This window comes from Lissotriton vulgaris, chromosome 5 (assembly GCF_964263255.1).
Source record: "Lissotriton vulgaris chromosome 5, aLisVul1.2, whole genome shotgun sequence".
In the NCBI taxonomy this organism is placed as follows: domain Eukaryota; kingdom Metazoa; phylum Chordata; class Amphibia; order Caudata; family Salamandridae; genus Lissotriton; species Lissotriton vulgaris.
This window is the reverse complement of record NC_141693.1, coordinates 1065990915-1066018075: the sequence shown is the minus strand read 5'-3', so window position 1 is coordinate 1066018075 and position 27161 is coordinate 1065990915. Positions and strand designations below refer to the sequence as shown.

The following is a 27161-nucleotide window of genomic DNA, read 5'->3' as shown; positions in this document are numbered from 1 at the left end:
TCCCGACGTTGTCCGGGTATGAATTGCTGCCGGCCAGTAGTATATTGTTTTGTAGGATTTCGTTTTGATAGCATTTCTTATCTGTGACAGGCTTTTGAGACGCTCCGATTCACAATGCACTGCTGATGCACTTAAAAGTGCGCGTTCAGAAGTGTGTCAACTCGAGTTTCCCTACTTTATTTTTCGTTGCAATATTATATAGCGGGATCTCGACAACATGGCATGAGCACAATTTACATTACAGAAGAAAGCATTCATTTGTGGTAGGCACGTGGAGACAAAGCGATTTGCCTGGAATCACAGGATGTTGAGCTGATGCCGAGATTCGAATGTAGCTCCCCAGCTCTAAAGTTCGCAATTCTAGAACTTGTGGCGGGAGGTGTGTCTAAAAGTGTATGTTGGTGCTGGACATCAATGAGAGAGACCTGTGCATTTTTCAAATGGGTGGTGAAAAAATATGAGTATGTTGCTGGAGATGTAAGCCGCCGTGCCACCAATGTACTTACCGGGGGAGGGTAAACACCCAGTATTCCGCAACTTTCTTTCCACATACCATCACTCTGCATACTTTCATTACGAAAGTACCATGACTCCGCAATGCCATTATAACACATGGCATTACATTTTATATGCTTTTACCACGCATACATTTACAACGAAATTCGTTGTAAATGCATGAATGGTAAAAGCATGTTTTTTTTAATGTTTGGATAAGCTAAGTATGGGTATAGGGGTATATGCTTTGGGGTACTGAGGTATATGTTTTGTGGTGTTTGGGTATTTTAAGGGTTCAGATATAGTTTTGGGTTAAGGGGTACAGGGGTAGTTTTAGGGTTTAGGGATAGGTATGGGTTTTGGGGTACAGGGTTATTTTTAGGGTTCAGGGCTAGGTTTGGGTTTTGGGGTATAGGGGTATGTTTAGGGTTTAGGGGTAGGATTGGGTTTTGGGGTACAGGGGTATTTTAAGGGTTCAGGGCTAGGTTTGGGTTTTGGGCTACAGGGGTATTTTAGGGTTCAGGGGTAGGTGTGGGTTTTGGGGTACAGGGTTTTTTTTAGGGTTCAGGGCTAGGTTTGGGTTTTGGGGTACAGGGGTATTTTTAGGGTTCACGGGTAGGTTTGGGTTTTGGGGTACAGGGGTATTTTAAGGGTTCAGGGCTAGGTTTGGGTTTTGGGGTACAGGGGTATTTTTGGGTTCAGGGGTAGGTTTGGGTTTTGGGGTACAGTGGTATTTTTAGGTTCAGGGCTAGGTTTGGGTTTTGGGGTACAGGGGTATTTTTAGGGTTCTGTGGTAGGTTTGGGTTTTGAGGTACAGGGGTATTTATAGGGTTCAGGGCTACGTTTGGGTTTTGGGGTACAGGGGTATTTATAGGGTTCAGGGCTAGGTTTGGGTTTTGGGGTACAGGGTTATTTTTAGGGTTTAGGGATAGGTTTGGGTTTTGGGGTACAGGGTATATTTATATGGTTAAGATGGGTTAGTGTTTAAGGGTGTTGGGGTATTTTAAGGAGTAAGGGTGGGTTATGATTATGGGGTGCAGGGGTATTTAAAGGGAGCAGGGTGGGATTAGCACACAATATGAGACCTGGCATGAAGGGTGGAACGTACCACACGCCCACAGCGTTTGTCACGCCCACAGCACATGCCCACAGCACAACGCAGACACGCCCACAAGGGACTACTTTGCTGGCATGGTTGTTTTACTTTTTAAATGTATATGGTAGGCGTCTGCATAGCCTAAGTCCATCTGCTGCAACTGCCCTTTCCAACGCTGTATTGGGTGTTGTGATTGGTGCTGTGGTTCCTGAGATTACCCGCATCAAACGTTTGGGCTCTCTCTTTATTATATTAGTATGGATAACCTGAGATTGAGGTGAAATCAGGGACTGTTGGTTTGATTTAGATTTCGGCAGACACGGTACTTTGCCACAAAGGTGACAGATATCCCTTCAGCCAAAATATAAATTCTATAGGATATTATGGGATTTATATTTCGACAGGCAGAATATCTGTCACAGTTGTGACAAAGCAACCCGACTGCCGGAATCTAAATCGGGCCCTATGTCTAGACATGGTTGTTGGTAGGAATTACAAGAAGAACTATATAAAAGAATATGGTCAGCATAAACTGACAATTTAGACTGGTTATAACTGTAATTGTAGCTCTGTATGTTGTTGGATCTTGGACAAAAAATGTTCAAGAGAGAGAATAAAACATAAAGGAGAAAAAAAATACATCCTTGCCTACACCCCTCTATGAAGATGAAAGGGAGTAGACATTAAACTGTTAGATACATGCTTTAGGAATGAGTATAGAAGTTACACTAGATAAATGGATTTTTGATCGAATCTGAACCAATTAAAGGTTGTGGGAAGAAAATTCCATTGCATGTGAGCAAAAGCTTTCTCAGAATTGAGAGAGACAGCTGCTAATGATTGCTTATATTTGTTAGATTTACTAAGGATGTTGAAAAAGAGTCTAGTGTTATCAGAAAGGTGTTTGTCATTGTAAAAACTAGATTACTCCCTGGCAATTAAATTTGGTAAGAGAGGGTCTAAACGTAAAACAAGAATTTTAGCAAAGATTGTATAATCCAAATTAACAAGAGATATTGGTCTAAACATTTTACACAGTCTGTTATCTTCATAATGTTTGGGGACAAGGCGAATTAAAGCGTCTTGAAATGTAGCAGTAGCAATAATAGAAGACACAAAGAATGTAAATATTTGATGTAGTTTTGCAAGTAGCTTTCGGGAGACCATCTGGACCAGGAGATTTGCTTTTTGGATACAATTTATTGCATTCTGGATGTCTTGAATTGTGATATTTTCATCTAAGGGGAAAAATCAGTGTTTATATAAAATTCTTTACAAATGGAAGATAGATATGAAGTAATTTCAGCTTGGTAAGGATTATGTTCTGGTGTATAAAGAGCTTGAAAATAGTAGGTGAATTCAGCCAAGATATCCTTGTCTTAAAAAACAAGAGTAGATTAATCTGGTAAAATTGTATCTACTTTGACTCAATCTCCTTTAATCTTAAAATAATTTTCCAAATGATTTCCTACTTTATTTTGACAACCATGGTGTTTGGCATTGGATTTGAGAAGAAAGGAGGCAGCTTCTTCTGTAACGAGTTTATTAAATTCAAACTTAGCTTTTATTAATTGATCCAAACGCAATTTAGATTTGGACGAGAAGTAGGAGTATTCTAGAGTTATAATGCATTTTTTAATGTGCTTTCCTTTTGTTAGATTTACAACAAGGGGTGGTGAGGGACAGAGTCTCTGAATTAAGCAGAAAGCTCTCACCCAGTCAAGAGATCAGGGCTAGATCCAACACCGTTTTTTAGCTCACTGCACCATCCCAGTTTCAGAACCAGGCTGTATGCAAAATAGTCTGTTCCTGTCCCAGTGCATGATGGGAACAGGGCAAACCAAACTACAAAAGCCAATTCTTACACTGGGAAGGAAACAAGCTCCCGAGGACCGGTTTCTGGCATTACAGCCGTCTTCGGCCCAGTTTGCTTGAATCCTGATGGTGCAATGAGCAAGGGTCTCACATCTGAGAATACCCTTCCACGCTTAGGGTGGACAAAAATATATTTACAACAAGGGGTGGTGAGGGACAGAGTCTCTGAATTAAGCAGAAAGCTCTCACCCAGTCAAGAGATCAGGGCTAGATCCAACACCGTTTTTTAGCTCACTGCACCATCCCAGTTTCAGAACCTGGCTGTATGCAAAATAGTCTGTTCCTGTCCCAGTGCATGATGGGAACAGGGCAAACCAAACTACAAAAGCCAATTCTTACACTGGGAAGGAAACAAGCTCCCGGGGACCGGTTTCTGGCATTACAGCCGTCTTCGGCCCGGTTTGCTTGAATCCTGATGGTGCAATGAGCAAGGGTCTCACATCTGAGAATACCCTTCCACGCTTAGGGTGGACAAAAATATATTTACAACAAGGGGTGGTGAGGGACAGAGTCTCTGAATTAAGCAGAAAGCTCTCACCCAGTCAAGAGATCAGGGCTAGATCCAACACCGTTTTTTAGCTCACTGCACCATCCCAGTTTCTGAACCTGGCTGTATGCAAAATAGTCTGTTCCTGTCCCAGTGCATGATGGGAACAGGGCAAACCAAACTACAAAAGCCAATTCTTACACTGGGAAGGAAACAAGCTCCCGGGGACCGGTTTCTGGCATTACAGCCGTCTTCGGCCCGGTTTGCTTGAATCCTGATGGTGCAATGAGCAAGGGTCTCACATCTGAGAATACCCTTCCACGCTTAGGGTGGACAAAAATATATTTACAACAAGGGGTGGTGAGGGACAGAGTCTCTGAATTAAGCAGAAAGCTCTCACCCAGTCAAGAGATCAGGGCTAGATACAACACCGTTTTTTAGCTCACTGCACCATCCCAGTTTCAGAACCTGGCTGTATGCAAAATAGTCTGTTCCTGTCCCAGTGCATGATGGGAACAGGGCAAACCAAACTACAAAAGCCAATTCTTACACTGGGAAGGAAACAAGCTCCCGGGGACCGGTTTCTGGCATTACAGCCGTCTTCGGCCCGGTTTGCTTGAATCCTGATGGTGCAATGAGCAAGGGTCTCACATCTGAGAATACCCTTCCACGCTTAGGGTGGACAAAAATATATTTACAACAAGGGGTGGTGAGGGACAGAGTCTCTGAATTAAGCAGAAAGCTCTCACCCAGTCAAGAGATCAGGGCTAGATCCAACACCGTTTTTTAGCTCACTGCACCATCCCAGTTTCAGAACCTGGCTGTATGCAAAATAGTCTGTTCCTGTCCCAGTGCATGATGGGAACAGGGCAAACCAAACTACAAAAGCCAATTCTTACACTGGGAAGGAAACAAGCTCCCGGGGACCGGTTTCTGGCATTACAGCCGTCTTCGGCCCGGTTTGCTTGAATCCTGATGGTGCAATGAGCAAGGGTCTCACATCTGAGAATACCCTTCCACGCTTAGGGTGGACAAAAATATATTTACAACAAGGGGTGGTGAGGGACAGAGTCTCTGAATTAAGCAGAAAGCTCTCACCCAGTCAAGAGATCAGGGCTAGATCCAACACCGTTTTTTAGCTCACTGCACCATCCCAGTTTCAGAACCTGGCTGTATGCAAAATAGTCTGTTCCTGTCCCAGTGCATGATGGGAACAGGGCAAACCAAACTACAAAAGCCAATTCTTACACTGGGAAGGAAACAAGCTCCCGGGGACCGGTTTCTGGCATTACAGCCGTCTTCGGCCCGGTTTGCTTGAATCCTGATGGTGCAATGAGCAAGGGTCTCACATCTGAGAATACCCTTCCACGCTTAGGATGGACAAAAATATATTTACAACAAGGGGTGGTGAGGGACAGAGTCTCTGAATTAAGCAGAAAGCTCTCACCCAGTCAAGAGATCAGGGCTAGATCCAACACCGTTTTTTTAGCTCACTGCACCATCCCAGTTTCAGAACCTGGCTGTATGCAAAATAGTCTGTTCCTGTCCCAGTGCATGATGGGAACAGGGCAAACCAAACTACAAAAGCCAATTCTTACACTGGGAAGGAAACAAGCTCCCGGGGACCGGTTTCTGGCATTACAGCCGTCTTCGGCCCGGTTTGCTTGAATCCTGATGGTGCAATGAGCAAGGGTCTCACATCTGAGAATACCCTTCCACGCTTAGGGTGGACACAAATATATTTACAACAAGGGGTGGTGAGGGACAGAGTCTCTGAATTAAGCAGAAAGCTCTCACCCAGTCAAGAGATCAGGGCTAGATCCAACACCGTTTTTTAGCTCACTGCACCATCCCAGTTTCAGAACCTGGCTGTATGCAAAATAGTCTGTTCCTGTCCCAGTGCATGATGGGAACAGGGCAAACCAAACTACAAAAGCCAATTCTTACACTGGGAAGGGAACAAGCTCCCGGGGACCGGTTTCTGGCATTACAGCCGTCTTCGGCCCGGTTTGCTTGAATCCTGATGGTGCAATGAGCAAGGGTCTCACATCTGAGAATACCCTTCCACGCTTAGGGTGGACAAAAATATATTTACAACAAGGGGTGGTGAGGGACAGAGTCTCTGAATTAAGCAGAAAGCTCTCACCCAGTCAAGAGATCAGGGCTAGATCCAGCACCGTTTTTTAGCTCACTGCACCATCCCAGTTTCAGAACCTGGCTGTATGCAAAATAGTCTGTTCGGGGCGTGGCCAAGATGGCGGGGTGAGCGGACGCTTCCTCCCGTAGCTCCTCCGGCCCAGCTCAGCTCGAGCCCCGATTCCTGCGCTTCTCTCCCCCCGCGGCTGCATTGCGGGCGAGAGAACTGTGCCGGAGTTCTGGGGGCACATTTTGATACCACTTTGACTCCTGTTGCCCCGGGGGAAGTGCCCGGGAAGCTTGTTCAACGATCGGTCCGAGGAATGGAGCCTGGATCGGCCCGAGGAGAAGAGCCTGGAGGCGGAGCGTGTTGCGGCGCTGTCCGCGCGCCTCGGCCGGGCCGAGTGCTGAATGCTGTCGATCCCGAGGGAGCGGACTCGACGGACTCCGCGGAGTGCGGAGTCTTCCTGGCTGGCGCCCTTGCGGCCAGAGTCATCGCTGGACGACTGGCCCCAGACCTGCGTTGGCGATCTACCCCCCTGCCATGGATGTTGGTGTGTGACGCCATGCGGACCCCGAGCCTGGAGGCGGGGGACGGCGGAGTTTGACCGGCGACCGATCTGAGTGTACTAACTGATGCGACCGGGGGACACTGGTTTTGCACCTTCCCGACCCATGGCTGTTCGAGGGTCGCCCACAGACTTGCTGGCCTAGGCTGCCCTCCCGGGTTCCGCCCTTCCGCCATCTTGTCACTGAGAGACTGGTACTGGCGACCCTTGCCCGCGCCCTTGTCATACGGGCGCCTCAGTCCATCCTGGCGCCTACGCCTATGCCATCCTCCCTGGAAGTACAAGGCTGAAGGACTCCGGCCTGGCCCCTGATCACCGCCCTGACTGGCTCGATGGTCGTCTCGCCCTGGCCTGTGCCGCCATTTTGTCGCCTGTGACGCATCGCGGCCGGCTCTAAGCTTTACCCACCGCGGAGGCCAAGATGTCTGGGAGAGGAGGCGCGAGACGGGGGGATCGCACTCTGCCGGACATGCTCAGCAGGGCCCAGCAACTGCGGGACAGGACGCAGCCGTCCCCGGGGTCCTCCCGGGCCTCAGCGGACGCCACCGGAGGCGAGCCACCAGTCACGAGGTCCTTCATGGAGGACTTATTCAGCTCCCTCAAGGAAGAATTCCAGACTCTCAAGACCGAGGTGGCCGGAGAGGTCCGTGAAGTGCGTAGAGAAATCGAGGGCCTAGGCGAGCGGGTCGACACAGTGGAAACGGCGGCCCAACGCCGCGATGAGGAGATAGTTCATCTCCAGCAGGATGTTCTCCACCTACGGGAGCAGTGTGTCGAGCTCCAGGCCCACTCTGAAGACCTCGAGAACAGGTCCAGGCGGAATAATATCCGGGTGCGGGGCGTCCCGTCCACGGATGAGGGTGCGGACCTGGTGGCCTATCTGCAGGACCTGTTCCGAGACATCTTGGGAGAAGGAGCGGACTTCCCGATCCGCATCGACAGAGCGCACAGAGTGGGCCGCCAGCGCCAGTCATCGACACCCCCACCTGATATCCTGGCATTCCTGCCGGATTTCCCCCTAAAGGAGCGCATTATGACGGAGGCCCGCAGGAAGCAGCCACTATCTTTCCGAGAACGACCCGTGGCGCTCTATCAAGATCTGTCCGCCATCACGCTGCAGAAGCGCAGGTCCTTCCGCATCGCTACGGACTTTCTGCGGGAGCATGAGACGGCCTACTCTTGGGGTCACCCCTTCCGTCTTATCTTTCGTTGGAATGGGGTGCTACACCAGCTGCGCTCCTTACAGGATGTCTGTGGGGTGCTGGGACTCACAGCTACGGAGGAGGAGGGGGCGACGCCCGCATGGAGGCGCCCCGAGCGACGGGGCCGACGGAGATCGAGGAGGCGCCAATCGTCGGCGACGGCGAGCCGCCCTGACTCCCCCACCATCAGGGCGGACATGGCGGAGGCCCTGAGGACTGCGGCCAGGAACTTGCCTGACTCTAATGGCGTGGCCCAGACGGCCTAATTTCACTCCGGGGGGAGAGACTCTTAGCCTCTACGATGCTGGGTTGGGGCTGGGGGTTGGGGGGGAGAGGTTGGAGGTGAGTGGCTGGACGTCCACTTGACTGTTTTCTACGGACTCGCCCGCTTGGGCTAGACTGAGACAATGGGGTGTTTTTTCCTGTTTTTGGTTTTGGCTGGTTGCCATGGGTTGGTTTTGGGGCGGCTCAAGAGTTGGTTTGATGTTGGGGGGGTCCCGTCCGATGTTGTCCGAGCACATGCGAGGCCGCCTCTGGCCTTCCCCGCGCCCCTGCCCCGCGCGCCCCCTCCACTGATCCCTCGCTTGCTACATAGCGCTTTGCTTCCCTGGGAGCGATGCCGTCCTTGAAAGTAGTGACCCTTAATGTTAAGGGTCTGAATAATCCTGTGAAGCGTAGGGCGATCCTTTCCCTGCTAGAGGGTTCGCAGGCAGACATCTGCCTCCTGCAGGAAACCCATTTACTCTCTAAAGATTGCCATAGGTTGCGCTCTGCCAAGTTTCCCACGCAACTCTTTTCCTCGGCAGCGACTAAGACTGCGGGGGTAGCCATTCTTCTGGCCAGCTCCTTTAGGGGCGAGGTGTTGTATAAACATGCCGAGCAGAAAGGGAGGCTCCTAGTGTATCGCATGCGACTGGGAGGTGTTGCCTTCACGGTTGGCTCCGTGTACAGCCCGAATGACCACCAGGATTGTTTCCTGGAATCTGTGCTGGTGGACGTCACTGCCTCGCCCGATCGCCATGTTATCTTGGGGGGAGACCTGAATATGGTCTTCGACTCCGCCTTGGATAGGTCTGCCCAGCGCTTTCCGCAGACGGGGGAGCTTTCTAGAGCGGTGCAGGACCAGATTGCAGAGATGGATCTGCATGACCTCTGGCGCACTATGCACCCCACCGGTAGGGACTATTCATATTTCCCCCACGCACATCGTACTTATTCGCGGTTGGACTACCTCTTGGTGAGCGGCCCGCTTCGCTCGGCCGCCACGGCGGCAGACATCGGAGTCTTGTCCCTGTCCGACCATGCACCGGTTTCCGGAGTATTTGCTTGGCCGGCGGCCCCCCCCTCCAGAGGGATGTGGCGGCTTCGGGACACGCTTCTCCATAAGAAGTCGGTGGTGAAGCGAGTGGGGGAGGTCATTCAGGAGTACCTGACCCACAATAGCAACTCCGACACGTCCCTAGCAACGCAATGGGCGGCCTTGAAAGCGGTCGTCAGAGGGGAGTTTATCTCCATTTCCTCGGCGGAGAACAGGGAGCGGCAACGTAAGAGGGATGAACTGACGGCGCAAGTCAGGGAACTTGAACAGGTTCACCGCCGGACGGGGGCTCCTCGAGTTTGGAGGCAGCTGAAGGCGGCGAGGAAACTCCTCTCTGCGCTGGACCTGGACCGGGCGGAATATGCGGCGTTGCGCCTGAGGCATGCCTTTTACACCGGCGGGGACAGATGCGGTAAGCTCCTGGCCCACCGGCTCAGGGCTGCGCAGCAACGCAACGTAGTAAAGGAGCTAGTAGGCGCAGATGGGGTCCCGGTTTCCGGTGACGCGGAGGTGGCGGATTCCTTCCGTGCCTTTTACGAGGCGCTGTACGCTGCAGAGCCCTCCCCACCGGGAGAGGCTGAGGCCTATCTGGAGTCAGTGACCCTCCCGGCCTTGGATCCCGCCCAGGCGGACCACCTGGAGAGGGACATTCATGTGGAGGAAGTTATCTCCGCTATTGCGCGGTTGAAGCACGGCAAGGCCCCGGGTCCGGATGGCTATACGGCCTTGTTCTACAAGACCTTCTGTCCCACTGTCGCGCCTATCCTGGCTCGCTTGTTCAATTCCTTCTCTGAACCGGGGGCCATCCCACCGGACCTTCTCTCGGCGACTGTGTCGGTTATTCCGAAACCGGGGAAGGATCGGACTTTGTGCGGCTCATATCGGCCCATCTCGCTTCTAAATGTGGACCTCAAGCTTTACACGGGGATCTTAGCGGCCAGACTGGGACTGCACCTACCGGGCCTGGTGGAGGCGGACCAGGCTGGTTTTGTACCCGGTAGACAGACGGTCGACAACACCAAGAGGGTGACGCACGTGCTAGAAAAGGCCTCACGCGTCCCGGGGGAGCGGATGCTGCTGTCGGTCGACGCGGAGAAGGCCTTTGATAGGGTTCATTGGCCGTACCTCGAGCTGGTTCTCGGGAAACTGGGGATCGGCGAGAAGTTCCGCCCCATGGTCTTTAATTGTTATAGGAGGCCGTCAGCATTGGTGCGTGTTAACGGACACAGCTCCAGCAGCTTTGCCATTGAGCGCGGCACGAGACAGGGCTGCCCCCTTTCACCGCTCTTGTTTGCCCTCTATATGGAGCCGTTTGCCCAGAGGATTCGCGATAATCCGGACGCTATTGGGGTGAAGATGGGTCAATACACTCATACTGTTAGCTTATACGCGGACGATGTCCTGCTGACCCTGGATGACCCCAAGCGGTCGCTCCCTGCCTGTGTCCAAGAATTGAATGCCTTTGGCCGCGTGGCGGGCTTCAAAATGAATATGTCTAAATCGGCCGCCCTGGATGTGTCACTCTCTATCGACACCAGGCGGGACCTCCAGCGTCTCTTCCCTCTGCAATGGTCCTCCTCCACGGTGCCTTACCTGGGGATTTTGCTTGCACCTTCGCTGCCTGAAATGGTCGCAGCTAACTATTCCGCCCTGGGCAAAAAGATTAAGGAGGAACTCGGCCGATGGAGCAAGGGCCTGCTCTCGTGGCTGGGCCGTATCGCAGCGGTGAAGATGACGATACTGCCTCAGATCCTGTATCTTTTTCGCGCTCTACCTCTCCAGCCCCCTGTAGGTTGGATACGGCAGGCGCAGGCTGACATCTCCCGCTTTGTGTGGCAGGGCCGTAAGCCTCGGATGAAACGGGTTCTCTCCACGCTTGCCCCGGAGGCGGAGGGTCTCGGTGTTCCGGACCTCCGGAAGTACTTTCAGGCGGCGCAGCTCCGATACTTGGTGGAGTGGAGCCGGTGGGAGTCGGACAAGCACTGGCTCTTTCAGGACCAGGCAGTGGCGGGCCGTACCCTCCAGGAAGTCCCGTTCCTGCGGCGCACTCATCGCCCGCCTAATCTCTACGCCTCCTTTGTCACCCGGGTCCCGCTGCGAGTGTGGGATGCGGTATGTGAGCTTCGCGAGCTAACCACTTTTCCATCACTGTTCACACCCATTGCTGGCAATCCGGACTTCACTCCGGGTCTGGAACCGGGAGCCTTTTCCCACTGGGTGAGCGCGGGATGTAGGGCACTTTTTCAGATCTACGGGCCGGAGGGTGTGCTCCCTTTCCAGCAGCTCCGACAGGAGTTTGGCCTGACGGAGGGGGACAGACTGCGTTATATGCAGGTCCGCCACTGGGCTATTCAACCCCCAGTGCGCGATGTCGCTGCCCGTTCGATCACGCCCTATGAGCGGTGGCTGGTAACCCGGACCTCGGATGCCAAGCTTATTACCGACTTATATAAGTTTCTCCAGCCCCCGCCGTTTCATTACCACAACCCAGGGAGGGAGCGCTGGCACAGGGAATTGGGCAGGACCTTGAGCCATAAGGAGTGGGACAGGATCGCGTATCGGGCGAGGCACTCTGCGTACCACACTGGGCTGACGGAGACCTTTACTAAGGTGTCCACCTACTGGTATTACACCCCGGAGAGGCTCTACGAAATGCACAAAATCAGCGATAAGGGTTGCTGGTGTGGCTGCGGACAGGAGGGTACTCTAACGCACATTCTCTGGGCGTGCCCGGTACTGTCGGCCTATTGGAAGGAGGTCTTGGATGAGGTGGATAGGCATTTTGAGATCGAACTCCCGCGCTTCCCGGCGTATGTTTTGCTAGGCCTCCCCAATGACTTGATGTACCCGCTGAAGTCCCGCAGGGGTAGACAGATTGCGATTGCGCTAGGCTCAGCGGTTCAAAACATCCTCGTACTTAGGCGCACCCCCACTGCCCCTTCTATCACTGGCTGGCTACACAGGCTCTGGCAGGTGCTGGGTATGGAGAAGATGTCGCTTACAGTGGCTGGGAATGTAGACCAGTTTGAAGAGCTCTGGCACCCCTTTTTAGCACTACTGTCCACGGAATTCCGCGAGCTCACATGTCCACGGTACCTACGACTCCTTCGGCTGACGCCGCCGGCGGCTCCAGCGGAATGAGAGAGGTGGGATCGGGGGTCTGGGGGTGGGGGGGGGCGGGGTTACATACTTCTAATGTTGACCTTCGGACGGGGATGTTGGGGTGTTGTTTTCTTCTCCTTTTTTTTCCTTTGCATTTCCTCTTTCTATTTTTTCCGGGGTAGGGGGGCTTGGGGGGATGGTGTATTTTTCACTGGGTTGCGGGACGTTACTCAAGCTCAGCTTTGATTGGGGGGTGGGGGACCACTGGAGGGTCATTCGCACTGCCTTATTGCCTTATGACTTATGCCTTGTACCCCTCCGGGGCTGCCTACCTCCCTACTTTTCTTCAGAATCGATGCAACGTCTAGCTTTTTGTACTGCATGTTCACTTGACCTCCTATTCCCTTCCCCATGTCTTTTTGTGCTTTAATAAAATGCTTTAAACCAAAATAGTCTGTTCCTGTCCCAGTGCATGATGGGAACAGGGCAAACCAAACTACAAAAGCCAATTCTTACACTGGGAAGGAAACAAGCTCCTGGGGACCGGTTTCTGGCATTACAGCCGTCTTCGGCCCGGTTTGCTTGAATCCTGATGGTGCAATGAGCAAGGGTCTCACATCTGAGAATACCCTTCCACGCTTAGGGTGGACAAAAATATATTTACAACAAGGGGTGGTGAGGGACAGAGTCTCTGAATTAAGCAGAAAGCTCTCACCCAGTCAAGAGATCAGGGCTAGATACAACACCGTTTTTTAGCTCACTGCACCATCCCAGTTTCAGAACCTGGCTGTATGCAAAATAGTCTGTTCCTGTCCCAGTGCATGATGGGAACAGGGCAAACCAAACTACAAAAGCCAATTCTTACACTGGGAAGGAAACAAGCTCCCGGGGACCGGTTTCTGGCATTACAGCCGTCTTCGGCCCGGTTTGCTTGAATCCTGATGGTGCAATGAGCAAGGGTCTCACATCTGAGAATACCCTTCCACGCTTAGGGTGGACAAAAATATATTTACAACAAGGGGTGGTGAGGGACAGAGTCTGAATTAAGCAGAAAGCTCTCACCCAGTCAAGAGATCAGGGCTAGATCCAACACCGTTTTTTAGCTCACTGCACCATCCCAGTTTCAGAACCTGGCTGTATGCAAAATAGTCTGTTCCTGTCCCAGTGCATGATGGGAACAGGGCAAACCAAACTACAAAAGCCAATTCTTACACTGGGAAGGAAACAAGCTCCCGGGGACCGGTTTCTGGCATTACAGCCGTCTTCGGCCCGGTTTGCTTGAATCCTGATGGTGCAATGAGCAAGGGTCTCACATCTGAGAATACCCTTCCACGCTTAGGGTGGACAAAAATATATTTACAACAAGGGGTGGTGAGGGACAGAGTCTCTAAATTAAGCAGAAAGCTCTCACCCAGTCAAGAGATCAGGGCTAGATCCAACACAGACTGATTTGCATATAGCCAGGTTCTGAGCTGGGATGGGGCAGTGAGATAAATAACGGTGATGGATCAAGCCCTGATCTTTGGACTGGGTAAGAGTGGTCTGTTTAACTCAGACACTCTGTTCATCACCACCCCCTTTTCTAAATCGTTTTTGGCCACTATAGGTGTGGCAGGGTATACTCAGACATGAGTCCCTTTCTCACTGCTCCATCAGGATTCAAGCAAGCCGGGCCGAAGAAGGCTGAAATGCCAGAAACCGGTCCCCGGTAGCTTGTCTCCTTTCTGGTGAAGAATTGGCTTGGTAGTTTAGTCTGCCCTGTTCCCATGATGCACTGGGCCAGGGACAGACTGATTTGCATATAGCCAGGTTCTGAGCTGGGATGGGGCAGTGAGATAAATAACGGTGATGGATCAAGCCCTGATCTTTGGACTGGGTAAGAGTGGTCTGTTTAACTCAGACACTCTGTTCATCACCACCCCCTTTTCTAAATCGTTTTTGGCCACTATAGGTGTGGCAGGGTATACTCAGACATGAGTCCCTTTCTCACTGCTCCATCAGGATTCAAGCAAGCCGGGCCGAAGAAGGCTGAAATGCCAGAAACCGGTCCCCGGTAGCTTGTCTCCTTTCTGGTGAAGAATTGGCTTGGTAGTTTAGTCTGCCCTGTTCCCATGATGCACTGGGCCAGGGACAGACTGATTTGCATATAGCCAGGTTCTGAGCTGGGATGGGGCAGTGAGATAAATAACGGTGATGGATCAAGCCCTGATCTTTGGACTGGGTAAGAGTGGTCTGTTTAACTCAGACACTCTGTTCATCACCACCCCCTTTTCTAAATCGTTTTTGGCCACTATAGGTGTGGCAGGGTATACTCAGACATGAGTCCCTTTCTCACTGCTCCATCAGGATTCAAGCAAGCCGGGCCGAAGAAGGCTGAAATGCCAGAAACCGGTCCCCGGTAGCTTGTCTCCTTTCTGGTGAAGAATTGGCTTGGTAGTTTAGTCTGCCCTGTTCCCATGATGCACTGGGCCAGGGACAGACTGATTTGCATATAGCCAGGTTCTGAGCTGGGATGGGGCAGTGAGATAAATAACGGTGATGGATCAAGCCCTGATCTTTGGACTGGGTAAGAGTGGTCTGTTTAACTCAGACACTCTGTTCATCACCACCCCCTTTTCTAAATCGTTTTTGGCCACTATAGGTGTGGCAGGGTATACTCAGACATGAGTCCCTTTCTCACTGCTCCATCAGGATTCAAGCAAGCCGGGCCGAAGAAGGCTGAAATGCCAGAAACCGGTCCCCGGTAGCTTGTCTCCTTTCTGGTGAAGAATTGGCTTGGTAGTTTAGTCTGCCCTGTTCCCATGATGCACTGGGCCAGGGACAGACTGATTTGCATATAGCCAGGTTCTGAGCTGGGATGGGGCAGTGAGATAAATAACGGTGATGGATCAAGCCCTGATCTTTGGACTGGGTAAGAGTGGTCTGTTTAACTCAGACACTCTGTTCATCACCACCCCCTTTTCTAAATCGTTTTTGGCCACTATAGGTGTGGCAGGGTATACTCAGACATGAGTCCCTTTCTCACTGCTCCATCAGGATTCAAGCAAGCCGGGACGAAGAAGGCTGAAATGCCAGAAACCGGTCCCCGGTAGCTTGTCTCCTTTCTGGTGAAGAATTGGCTTGGTAGTTTAGTCTGCCCTGTTCCCATGATGCACTGGGCCAGGGACAGACTGATTTGCATATAGCCAGGTTCTGAGCTGGGATGGGGCAGTGAGATAAATAACGGTGATGGATCAAGCCCTGATCTTTGGACTGGGTAAGAGTGGTCTGTTTAACTCAGACACTCTGTTCATCACCACCCCCTTTTCTAAATCGTTTTTTGCCACTATAGGTGTGGCAGGGTATACTCAGACATGAGTCCCTTTCTCACTGCTCCATCAGGATTCAAGCAAGCCGGGCCGAAGAAGGCTGAAATGCCAGAAACCGGTCCCCGGTAGCTTGTCTCCTTTCTGGTGAAGAATTGGCTTGGTAGTTTAGTCTGCCCTGTTCCCATGATGCACTGGGCCAGGGACAGACTGATTTGCATATAGCCAGGTTCTGAGCTGGGATGGGGCAGTGAGATAAATACTGGTGATGGATCAAGCCCTGATCTTTGGACTGGGTAAGAGTGGTCTGTTTAACTCAGACACTCTGTTCATCACCACCCCCTTTTCTAAATCGTTTTTGGCCACTATAGGTGTGGCAGGGTATACTCAGACATGAGTCCCTTTCTCACTGCTCCATCAGGATTCAAGCAAGCCGGGCCGAAGAAGGCTGAAATGCCAGAAACCGGTCCCCGGTAGCTTGTCTCCTTTCTGGTGAAGAATTGGCTTGGTAGTTTAGTCTGCCCTGTTTCCATGATGCACTGGGCCAGGGACAGACTGATTTGCATATAGCCAGGTTCTGAGCTGGGATGGGGCAGTGAGATAAATAACGGTGATGGATCAAGCCCTGATCTTTGGACTGGGTAAGAGTGGTCTGTTTAACTCAGACACTCTGTTCATCACCACCCCCTTTTCTAAATCGTTTTTGGCCACTATAGGTGTGGCAGGGTATACTCAGACATGAGTCCCTTTCTCACTGCTCCATCAGGATTCAAGCAAGCCGGGCCGAAGAAGACTGAAATGCCAGAAACCGGTCCCCGGTAGCTTGTCTCCTTTCTGGTGAAGAATTGGCTTGGTAGTTTAGTCTGCCCTGTTCCCATGATGCACTGGGCCAGGGACAGACTGATTTGCATATAGCCAGGTTCTGAGCTGGGATGGGGCAGTGAGATAAATAACGGTGATGGATCAAGCCCTGATCTTTGGACTGGGTAAGAGTGGTCTGTTTAACTCAGACACTCTGTTCATCACCACCCCCTTTTCTAAATCATTCCTTTTGTTAGAAGCATATGTAATAATAAAATCTCTAGAAGCAGCTTCAAAGGAGACCCAAAAACATGGAAAAGATATATCTGGAGATTCAATTAATTCAAAGAATTAAGTAATACAAGAGTCAAAGAGGTGGGAAAAGTTATTGTCTAATGAATAAATCTGCAGAGTCTTCTTTTTAGTTTGGAGAAGTAAGAAGGAAATCTAAGGGTCTGATTTAGATCTTGGCGGACGGGTTACTATGCCACAACGGTGACGGATATCCCTACCGCCAAAATATAAATACCATAGGATATAATGGGATATATTTAGTCCAACAGGATATCTGTAACTGTTCTGATGGAGTCACCCGTCCACCAAGATCTAAATCAGGCCCTAAGTCTAACAAAACCGGGGCATGATCTGAGATTACAATGGATCTATATCAGCATGAAAATAATGTTGAGATAAAGCCCTAGAGACAAATATATAATCAATTGTGGACTGGGAGAAATGGAAGGTGGAAAACAATGTGTATTCCCTTTAATAAGTATGACAAATTCTCCAGGAATCTATAGGGGATCTTTGATTAATGACTGAAGTAAACTGTCTGTGAATGGAAGAGGGAACAACATTGGTTTTAGAGGAACAATCTAGAAAAGGACCCAGAACTAGATTACAGTCATCCCCAAAAATTAGGTTATCATCAGAGAGAGCTATCAATTTATGGGTAATATTGGGCCAGCATGTTTTGTCAAGTTGTGTTGGAACATTTAGATTAAAGATGGTAAGTGGTATCTTATTAATTGTTCATTTTCACATACACCAACAGACTTCCAAATCCGATTCTTGCGATGTTAAAGTGACATCTAAGGATTTTTTACAAAGAACCACCATATCCTGGTGAGGTGAATGCTTTCCCAGCCCAATTTCATACTGGTTTATTGACTTTTATGGGGTTCCTGTAATAAAGAGCTGTAGGCTTTTAATTTGGTTAAGTAAAACAGTACTCTTTGACGTTTAATGGGTGAGCCCAACTCTTTAACATTCCATGTAATTACATGTAAAGCCATAGAAAACAATTCATAAAGTAAAATTCTCTACACAAAGATAATTGTTATGAAAAACTGTACTCATATACTAGAGAACTTTACACATGAAATCATCAACATTAGAATATGCGATAAGCGGAACATAGCTAATAAATAAAGAGCATATGGAAAAATCAGGAGATGGATAAGAGCAAAAAGTAATGAAAAGGAAGACAGGAGTACTAAGAAGGTAAAGCATAAAGGAAACATAACCACAGTCATGAGGATAGCAGGATACAATTAACATACCAGGTAGCAAACAAATAAGTGGGGGTGGTGAGAGCCTAAAAGGAAGATAACGCAACCGGAATCCAGAGGCAACTGGGACAGGACAATCCAGACCACAAACAGAATTTCAAATACAACCATGAGAAACAGGAGAAGGTGGGATCCTACGGGAGGAAATGAAGAAGTATGCTGTATATATGTCACTATCAATAAACATGGGTGGAAAATACCAAAACGGGCATCAAGGGAGTGTAGAGCAGGATGCATATCTAAAAACCTTTTCTGTCTGTCCTCTGTAGGTTGAGCTTAATCCTGGGTGAAAATAGAGAGCCATCAGACAAAGTTACTCATCCCTGAGATTATATTGCTTTAATCACCATAAGAAGGTCCTGATATTCCAGAATGAAGGTGAAACCTCTCGTATTTTGTGTGATGATGAAGATAGATGGAGTCGACTGACAAGTCTGTGAGCTCTTTGAATATAAAATTGAGTAGTTACTGGCATATCTAAGATTTTAGGACTAAATGTATGAAAATGTATGAAAAAATTAAAAAGGTTGAGGGACTTCCACACCCTCAGCTAGACCACAAATGGGAAGGCTATTTAGTCTATTGCAGTTTTCTAAGTCAATTCAAATCAATTCAACAAACTTTATTCGGCTTCTCGATATAACACCATAAAAGTATACAATGGTCATCATGATCAGAAGATAGATTATATACAATTCATTTAACATGCTCTTAAAAGAACACACTCCTTAATAGCATAATAAAGCCTGCTTATGTAAACTGGGAAAAGAGGCTTCGTAAGCGTTTTAATAACCAATGCTATTCGTATGACTCCAGCCCTTCCTGGTTTCCGAGCAAAAAGTAATTGGAGTAATATTATTAAATCAATATCTAAGAGATATCAAGGAGTCGAAGATTATTACGTCTTGCATTATTCTCCAGCGTTTCCATTCTCTCAGAGAGGGTGAGGTCATCTTTTCTCACGATATCTGTCTTGGCCTGATCTAAATATAAGGAGAGTCCTGCTATAGTTTCCTCTAAGACCGTAGTCCTGGAGCTGAGTGTATCAATTTTATTGTCCAAGGATTCACAAAAATTCCTAATCTCTGTTTGGTTGGCCGCTGAAACCTCAAACCCCTTTTTTGTATCCAGAGATAAGGAAGCAAACATAGACTTTAATGAGAACTCAGTTGGAATGGAGCTAACATCTCCCTGTGGGACACTGATTGATGGAGCTAGACCATCTAATGAAACCACCCATGCATCCGGTAGACCCAAGTCCACCAGAGAGTCTGAAGCCTGCGCAGGCTGTTGAAGTAATCCCTCCTGATCAGCATGGTCTACAGCGTGGTCTACAGGCTCACTCACGGTTTCTATACCCTTATCCCCCTCAGAAGACATGTTGTCTTGCCCAGGTGTATTGGCCTCGAAGACCACCGAAGAGAGAGAAACTAGGGCTGAAATCGAAGTGGACAAAGGAGGGATATTAAGTTCAATATGCGATCGGTCCTTTGCTAGATCCAGTATTTGGGGAACCACCTTAAAGTAGGACCTTAAGGAGGGGGTTATTTTTACACTTGCGCTTGAGCCCAAGATTGCAGTTTTGGTAATTTTTGCTGTCTTGCCACCTTTTGCACGCTTAGCTTTTACGTCAGTGCTTAGAAAGGAGGAAGATTTACACTTGCTACTACTTTCTACCTCTGTGGAGCTATGGCCCAAGCCTTATAACCAGCTATTTACTCCCTTCACACCCTTTGTTGTTACTAAAGGGGAGACACAGTCTTCAGACCCCACATGTACCCCAATCTGGGACTTAGACCGCAAATTTAGCCCAGGATCTTTCACCTTAGTGCCAGAAGCAGCACTAGACTTTAATTTTTTAGCTGCTACCGGGGTAATGATTGCCCTCTCTAGGGGGACTTCCCGTACTTTAAGAGAGACTTTCGCTTTTGCGCCTCGTTTTCCTTTCCTTCGTGATGATGGGCACGTTATCGGGCACGTTTTCGGGGGTGCTAAGTTGGTCAATATATCATGTTCTTCTGCCCACTGGTCAGGGCTCGCCTACATCTGCTGTCGTAGAGGCACTATAAAACTGATGTCTTCAACTTCCTCGAAGCCTCGAGTTGCCTGGGTAGACTGCAGGAGGCTCCAAATCCGTCTCTCCTTACGGAGCTCCAGGGCGGCCCAGCCCCAATGTAGCAAACCTTGCCGCTGACCAGGCAGAAGAACTGTAGAGCCGGTAAAAGTTGCCTCCTTCAAACACATGGAAGATCAGGGCTGCCACCTGACTCTGGCGACCCCTCTCAAAAAAAAAGAAGGCCAACAGATTGCCCCAGGAGAATCTTGCAATTAAAGGCAAAATACAGCAATCCTCTTGAAACACAAGGAAGTCATATACTTAATTCAAATTTGTTGTATAGGGATCCTTTTTGTGTGGTCAGTTATTGTCAAATTTTAATTACAAAAGCCAGTACAGTAGGTAGATGGTATATGGTAATAACTATTTACAGTTTTTGCAAGATGATCACAGCATTCAAACACACAATCCCCTGTGTAGGCTACAAGGATGCTGTACTTATGTCTTGCTTTTGCGATCCGCTTGCAGGAAAGTACATTTGAAATTAAGTCCATAGCAATGCAATTTTGTTGCTTTGAAAAAAGAAATGGCAAGGGCAAAGTGAGGGAGAGACGAGGGCGAGCCCGATGCACTTCTACGAGTGAACTCTTTCTCCCCCCCAAAAAAAGCCCAGGTTCAACCGAACGCAGCAAGCAAAGTGCCCCCCCCCCCCCTCCAACCGAGAGACACAGACCTCGACTGGGGGCAAAGTCACAGCCAAAACAGGGAGCCGCAAGAGAGGGGCAAGAGAGGGGAGAGATCCCCCATACCGGAGGGGAGCACCGGAGCGGCAACAACCGCTCCACTCGACCGACTCCGCCCTACCAAGTCCGACAAGAGAACACGCCAGCGCCGAGTCCTCTGCCAGATGCCAAACACCACACGGCAATCCGGCAATCCACTTCACGGAGAAAGAAAGGCAATTGCGAAAGTGCAAAAAGGGATATTACAGGTATAAAGTTTTGCTTATCTCATTGAGCTCGCATTGTATTCTTCGCTCCATCGGCGTCACGAGCCTCCGTTCTCATAAAAAAAAAATCCAGCATAGCGAGCGCTCGAGTCCAGAGCACTACGGCAGCTCAGCCTTTTAGAAAAAATCCCCAAAGATCAAAGCCCAGAAAAATCCTAGTTAACTTCCACACTTACTCCCTTAAAGAGGTGATTCTTAGTTAGGCCCTAAAACATAAGTCTTTGTGTGGAAAGGGTTTCACCTTCCAAGTAAGATCGGACCTCTCAAGGCCAGCCTTGGATAAACAATAGGACTTTGGGAGGAGACTGGACGCCTTTAGGCAGTTAGGTGCCTCCGCCCAGCTTAAGTTCCCTGCCGCATTGAAGGTCATGCACAATAATAAAATGTACAACACTAGATTGGTTCAGGAGGCGGATGAATGGTTGCTGGCTTGGGGTAAAAAGGATGGTCTATCAAGTTAGGCGGGGGTGTCCACTGGCTCTTTGACTTGGTTCTCATTTTCCTTTATTTAAATTGACAGAAGGAAATTTAGGCATAATCTTAGTTTCCTTTTCTTTTGCAAAAGTAAAATCCTGCATGGTTTATCTATCTCCCAGTATATAAAAGCTTCAGAAGAGTAAAGAAGGGAAGGAGGAAAAATGAAAAAGAAAAGGATAAAAGGGAAGGAGAAAGAAGAGAAAAAAGAGAAAGAAGAGGAAAAGGGAGAGAAAGGGAAAAAAAAATAGGGAGAAAGGGGGGTACGTTAGATTAAAGAAAAATCAGAACTTTGTTTAAAATCTTTTAGGTATATCGAGCTCTCCAATAACTTTATTAACACTGCGAGCGCTTGACGAGGGCACTTTCTCTGGACATGTTCCAGATTGATAGGGCAAGGGCTTCCCAGGGGGGGAGGGATAGGTTGGGTCACGGGGTAGTAGGGTGGATGTTGCAAGTGCGAAAAGTTGAAAACGTCCTAATTTCTTCTTTGGTTGTACTGGATTATTTTTTCCTTTGTACTAAGATGATCTTCGGCAGGGTTGTGTTAACCTTTTTTTGTCTTTCCCCGTTTGTGGTGGCCATTTGCTGGGCGATAGGGAAGAGGCGATTTTTATATGAATAATTTGCGGATTCTCTCCTGGAATGTCAATGGCCTCCGCACACGTCCCAGAAGGGATAAGATTCTGCAATATCTCCATGATTGTGATGCGCAGGTCATTGTCCTCCAGGAGACCCACTTGATAGAACAAGAGTTGCGCGATTTGGTTAAGAAGAATCCGTGGATTGACTTTTTTACAACTACAACGCAATATACGAATAACAGAGGGGTCGCAATATTGTTTAAAAAATCCTTAAAAGCCCGATTGGTATCTAAATTAACGGATCCAAGTCGCAGATGGGCCATCTCCCTAGTGAGTATCCTAGGTGGCCAAATCACATATGTAGGATATTATGGCCCGAATGTAGATGATCCTTCTGCCTTAGTATCTGTTTTTTCCCATTTGATCTCTGTTCCTGAACCTATTATACTATTGGGCGACTTCAATATAGTCCTCGACCCTCTATTGGCTAAGTCCCAACACAACCGGGCACTGACCCCTTTTAAATCTAGGTCTTTGTTATTAGCCAATATGAAACAGTATGGTTTTTTGGACATCTGGAGGATATTATCTGGGCAACAACCGGGTGTCTCATTTAGAGACCATAAATGTCATCATCAATCTAGGATTGATTATATTTTGATCAGTCAGTCATTGAGAAGCCTGGTTAAAACATCACTTACCTCCCGTCACATCTGTCTGACCATTCAGCAGTTTTATTGGTTATGGCAGGCTTCCCACATATAGTCCCTAGAAGTTGGTAGTTCGATCGGTCCTTGCTCTCTAGACATGATGTGATCTCTTCCTTGTTAGAGGAAAGCAAATGCTTCTTGGATCGTAACATCGGTACGGCCACTCCAGGTTGCCTATGGGACTCCTTTAAGGCCTTTCTTAGGGGCCAAGTTACCAGCAGGGTCTCCCATATGAGGAAGGTATATAGAGAGGAGGTACTGCTAAGGGAGACAGAGATAGGCAGGCTTCAAAGAGAGCTTGAATTGCAATCATTAGCCTTGCCTAAAGTATTACAAGATCTTCAGAATAAGCTGGTTAGAGCTAAAGGGGACCTGGATTTCGTGTTGAAGGCACATGTATTACAGAGATGGGAAACCAGTAAAATCGCCCCTTTCCAATACGGTGAAGGTGCAGGGAAACTTCTTTCCTGGAAATCAAGGACCGATCAGATCCATAACAATATTTCTTCAATCATTCATGACAACCAGGTTTACACTTCAGATGAAGAAATAAGAACAATTTTTAGGTCTTTCTTTCAAAATATCTATAAGGAAGACTTGCACCTCAATCAGGATTCGATTGTTAATTGGCTAAATGGGGTATCCTTGCCTACATTGACCCCGATCAGTCCTCATCTTTAGATCAGACAATTACTCAGGATGAGGTCAAGAAAGCAATAATAAACAGTAAGTCTGGGAAGGCAGGGGGCCCTGACGGCCTTCCAGCCGAAATCTACAAGCTTTTAGAACAGGCTATTGTACCATTTTTGACATCTTTGTTCAATCAGATCCTTCAGGAAGGGATGTCACCTCCGACTTCCTGGGACAAAGCGTCAATCACATTAATCTTGAAACCAGGTAAACCAGCTTCTCTCTGTAGATCATACCGCCCAATTTCCATTTTAAATGCTGATTATAAAATCTTTGCCTCAATTATGGCCAATAGGCTGAGTATGGTAGCTGGTGATATTTTATACGAAGATCAGAGGGGTTTCATAATGGGTCGGCAACTCTATGAGTTGACTTATGACTTAATAGGGGCAATAGATGTTGCAACATCTTACGTTGGACGCGGCCAAGGCCTTCGACAGGGTGAATTGGTCATACCTGTCGGGGGTCTTGGCCAAGTTCAAAGTGGGTGCAAGATTTCGTCGAGCAGTTGGCCTACTTTATCAAAACCCCTCTGCCTGTCTCTTGATTAATGGTTCCCTGACTGACCCTTTTTGGTTTAAATCTTTTATTGAAAATTTAACACAGGAGACACAGGATACATCAACATCTCGGGCGAGCATGCGGTTGCCTTGCCTGGAACCGCTACCCCACCCCTCCCACCGGCAGGGTCCCAGATGGCTACAGGGTGCATGTCCTGCCGCACCGAATGGGCTCTGCATACAGAAGCGAGTGATGATCCTATCTTCCAAACATCCAACTCCCAACCCACCCTCCCTGCCCTCCCCAGACCCACCCGCATTTCCCCCTCTCCGGAGTGGTAAGTACGATGGTATCAGTTTGTCGTATGAGGCACCGCCATAGCGCCTAGGTAGGCGAGCAAGGTTCCCCCTGGAAATCTCTCGGAAGTCTAAGTACCCTAAGATATTTCGGGCAAGTAATTTCGTGGAACTCCGCCGACAGGAGGGAGACGAAGGGCTGCCAGATGTCCAGATATGTGTCCCGTGTTTGGGTGAGGGAGGCCTGTATTTTCTCCATTCCCATCACATACCATAAGCGGTGAAGCCACCCCGTGTGTGTGGGTTTCCTGGAGGTGCCGCAGAGTGACAGGATATGTTGAGTGGCTGCTCCCATCGTCAACCCCATCTGTTTGCCCTTGACCGATTTCAGGGGGAACGTGATGGCGTTGGGGAGGCCAAGGAGTGTGTAGGCCGGGAATTGGGGGATTTCTGTGTCGAAGTGCTTGTCAAAGCTATGGAGTACCTCTTCCCAATACCCCTGAACCTCTGGGCAATCCCATAAGATGTGAGTGAGTGTCCCGCTTTGTCCGCACCCCCTCCAGCACCCGGGGTCTCTGCGTGGGTTGCCCTGGTGTAGTCGGGCCGGCGTGAGGTGCCAATAGTACTCTATTTTCACCGCTGCTTCTTTACTGGCTACATTGCGGGCGGTGTGGTGGGCCCTGAAGTAGATGTTCTGCCATTCCCTGTCCGTGAAGGTGCGCCCTAGTTCAAGTTCCCATCTGTTCTGTCCCGCCGACCGAGCAGCGGGGGGCCGAGCATTGTGTATAGATCTGTGATTGCGTGTCTGCCATTTCGTTTCGTGTGAAGCCAGCGCTCATAGACTGTCAGGGGCCTGCCCACATGAGGTTGCACGTCTTTCTCTAAAAGCCAATGTCTAATCTGGAAGTACTGGAAGCGTTGTATGTGTGGGAGCGTGTAATAGTCCTGCAGAGTGCCAATTGTCATAAAGCCCTCGGGGTTGAAAAGGTCGCCCGCAGCCTTGCATTCTGAGTCGCGCCACTGCGGGAATGACCGAGGGGCCATACCCGGGGTAAACGCTGTATTCTCAAAAAGGGGGGACATCGGGGACGGGAACGTGGTGAGGCCTTTTGGCACCGCCACCCTGTCCCAAACCTGCATCACAGTCCTCGTGATGGGGGACTTCTTGAGATATGAGGGCCTGTCCTTGCGGCTCAGGAACGGGACCTTCCATAGGGACATCTGGCCCATGGCGCGATCGTGAAACAGCCATCGTTTTTCAGATTCGGGTCTGTTCCACTCCAAGAGGTAGCGAAGCTGTGCAGCCTGAAAATAGCGAAGGAGGTCCGGCACCCCTAGACCGCCTTCCGCTGTGGTTCGTGTGTTGAGGTCCGTACGGAGGCGAGGACGTTTACCTGCCCACACAAAGTGTGTGATGGCGTCTTGCAGTTGTTTAAGCACTCCGATCGGAGGCGTGACCGGGATAGTCTGAAAGAGATATAGGATTTTGGGGAGCAGGGTCATTTTCACCGCTGCCACTCGTCCCAGCCAGGAGAGCGGTTGACGTCGCCATCTCGCAAGGTCGCCCTTGAGGGCTTGGACCAGCGACGCATAGTTCTCCTCAACCGTCTGAGTAGTGCTCGGGGTAAGAGAAATGCCTAAGTAGGGTATTGACATCTGCACAGATAGGTCCCCATATGCTCGATGTTCGCGTCGCGCTGCCGTCGCGTTCCGCCCCAAGGGAAGGACTAAGGATTTCTCCAAGTTCATCTTGAACCCCGACACCTCCCCGAAGCGCTCCACCTCCGAAAGGAAAGCCGGTACCGATGTCGAGGGGTCCTCGAGGGCCGCCAATATGTCATCCGCATACAGGCTCACGGTTTGTTGTTCCCCGCCAAAATGAACGCCGGTTATGGACCTGTTGTCCCGGATCCGCTGGGCCAAGGGCTCGATGTACAGAGCAAAGAGCAGGGGTGAGAGAGGGCACCCCTGTCTAGTGCCCCTTCTGATGTCTAGGGGATCCGAGCGTACCCCGTTGACCGAGATTCTGGCCTGTGGGGTGGCGTAACAGCTGGCAAACCACGTGCGGAACCTGTCTCCGAACCCATAGCGCAGCAGGACGGCGTCCAAGTAGCCCCAGTCCACCCTGTCAAACGCCTTCTCGGCATCCACGGACAGGAGGACCGCGTCGGAGCTGTTGTAGTGAGCTTTATCAATGACATGGAGCAGTCGATTAGTGTTGTTTGCGCATTGTCGGTTGGGAACAAATCCCGCTTGATCTGGCTCAATAATCCCCGGTAAACATGGGCCCAATCGAGCAGCCAGCACGCTCGTGAACAATTTGAGATCGATATTGAGAAGGGAGATAGGTCTGTATGCCTTGCACTGGGACGGGTCTTTCCCCGGTTTAGGGATAACCACGATGTCCGCGTCCAGCTTGTCCTGGGGGATGGAACCTCTACCCTGGAATGAGTTGAATAACTTGGTTAACAGCGGAGCGATTTGGGGACAGAAAGCTTTATAAAAGATGGCCGAGAAGCCGTCCGGGCCAGGGGCCTTCAGAGGCTTGAGACGCGCGATCGCGGAGATGACCTCCTCGGTCCTGATAGGAGCATCAAGGGAGGCCTTGGCGTGTTCGTTCGGGGGCGTTATGTTCGCGTCGCGGAGGTAGATGTCAGTGAGTGTCTGTTCGGGCGGTGGTTCCGCGGTGTACAGTGAGGCATAGAACCCGCGAAAAGCTTCTGCGATTTGGACATCGTCCTGGGCGATCGTTCCGTCCTGGGCGTGGACCGGGGGCACTCTCGCCTTCAGGGTTTTAGCTTTGAGACAACTCGCCAGTAGGCGTCCCGTTTTGTTCCCCCCCACGTAATATGTGTGGCGTAGTCGTAGGGCTGCATACTCTGCT

General features: G+C 49.6%; 1 protein-coding gene across 2 annotated transcripts in view; it reads right to left on the bottom strand.

Annotated features, from left to right (window-relative positions):
• LOC147712018 (glutathione S-transferase omega-1-like) overlaps positions 1-27161 on the bottom strand; it is a 610936-nt gene that overhangs the window by 386880 nt on the left and 196895 nt on the right. The window contains exon 1 of one of the 2 annotated variants that reach the window (XM_086922750.1): positions 17949-18072. The exons of the other annotated variant lie outside the window; for it this stretch is intronic. The gene's annotated coding sequence lies outside the window, so the exon portion shown is untranslated. Of the gene's footprint in view, positions 1-17948; positions 18073-27161 lie in introns of those variants that run through there. 2 annotated transcript variants of the gene reach the window in all.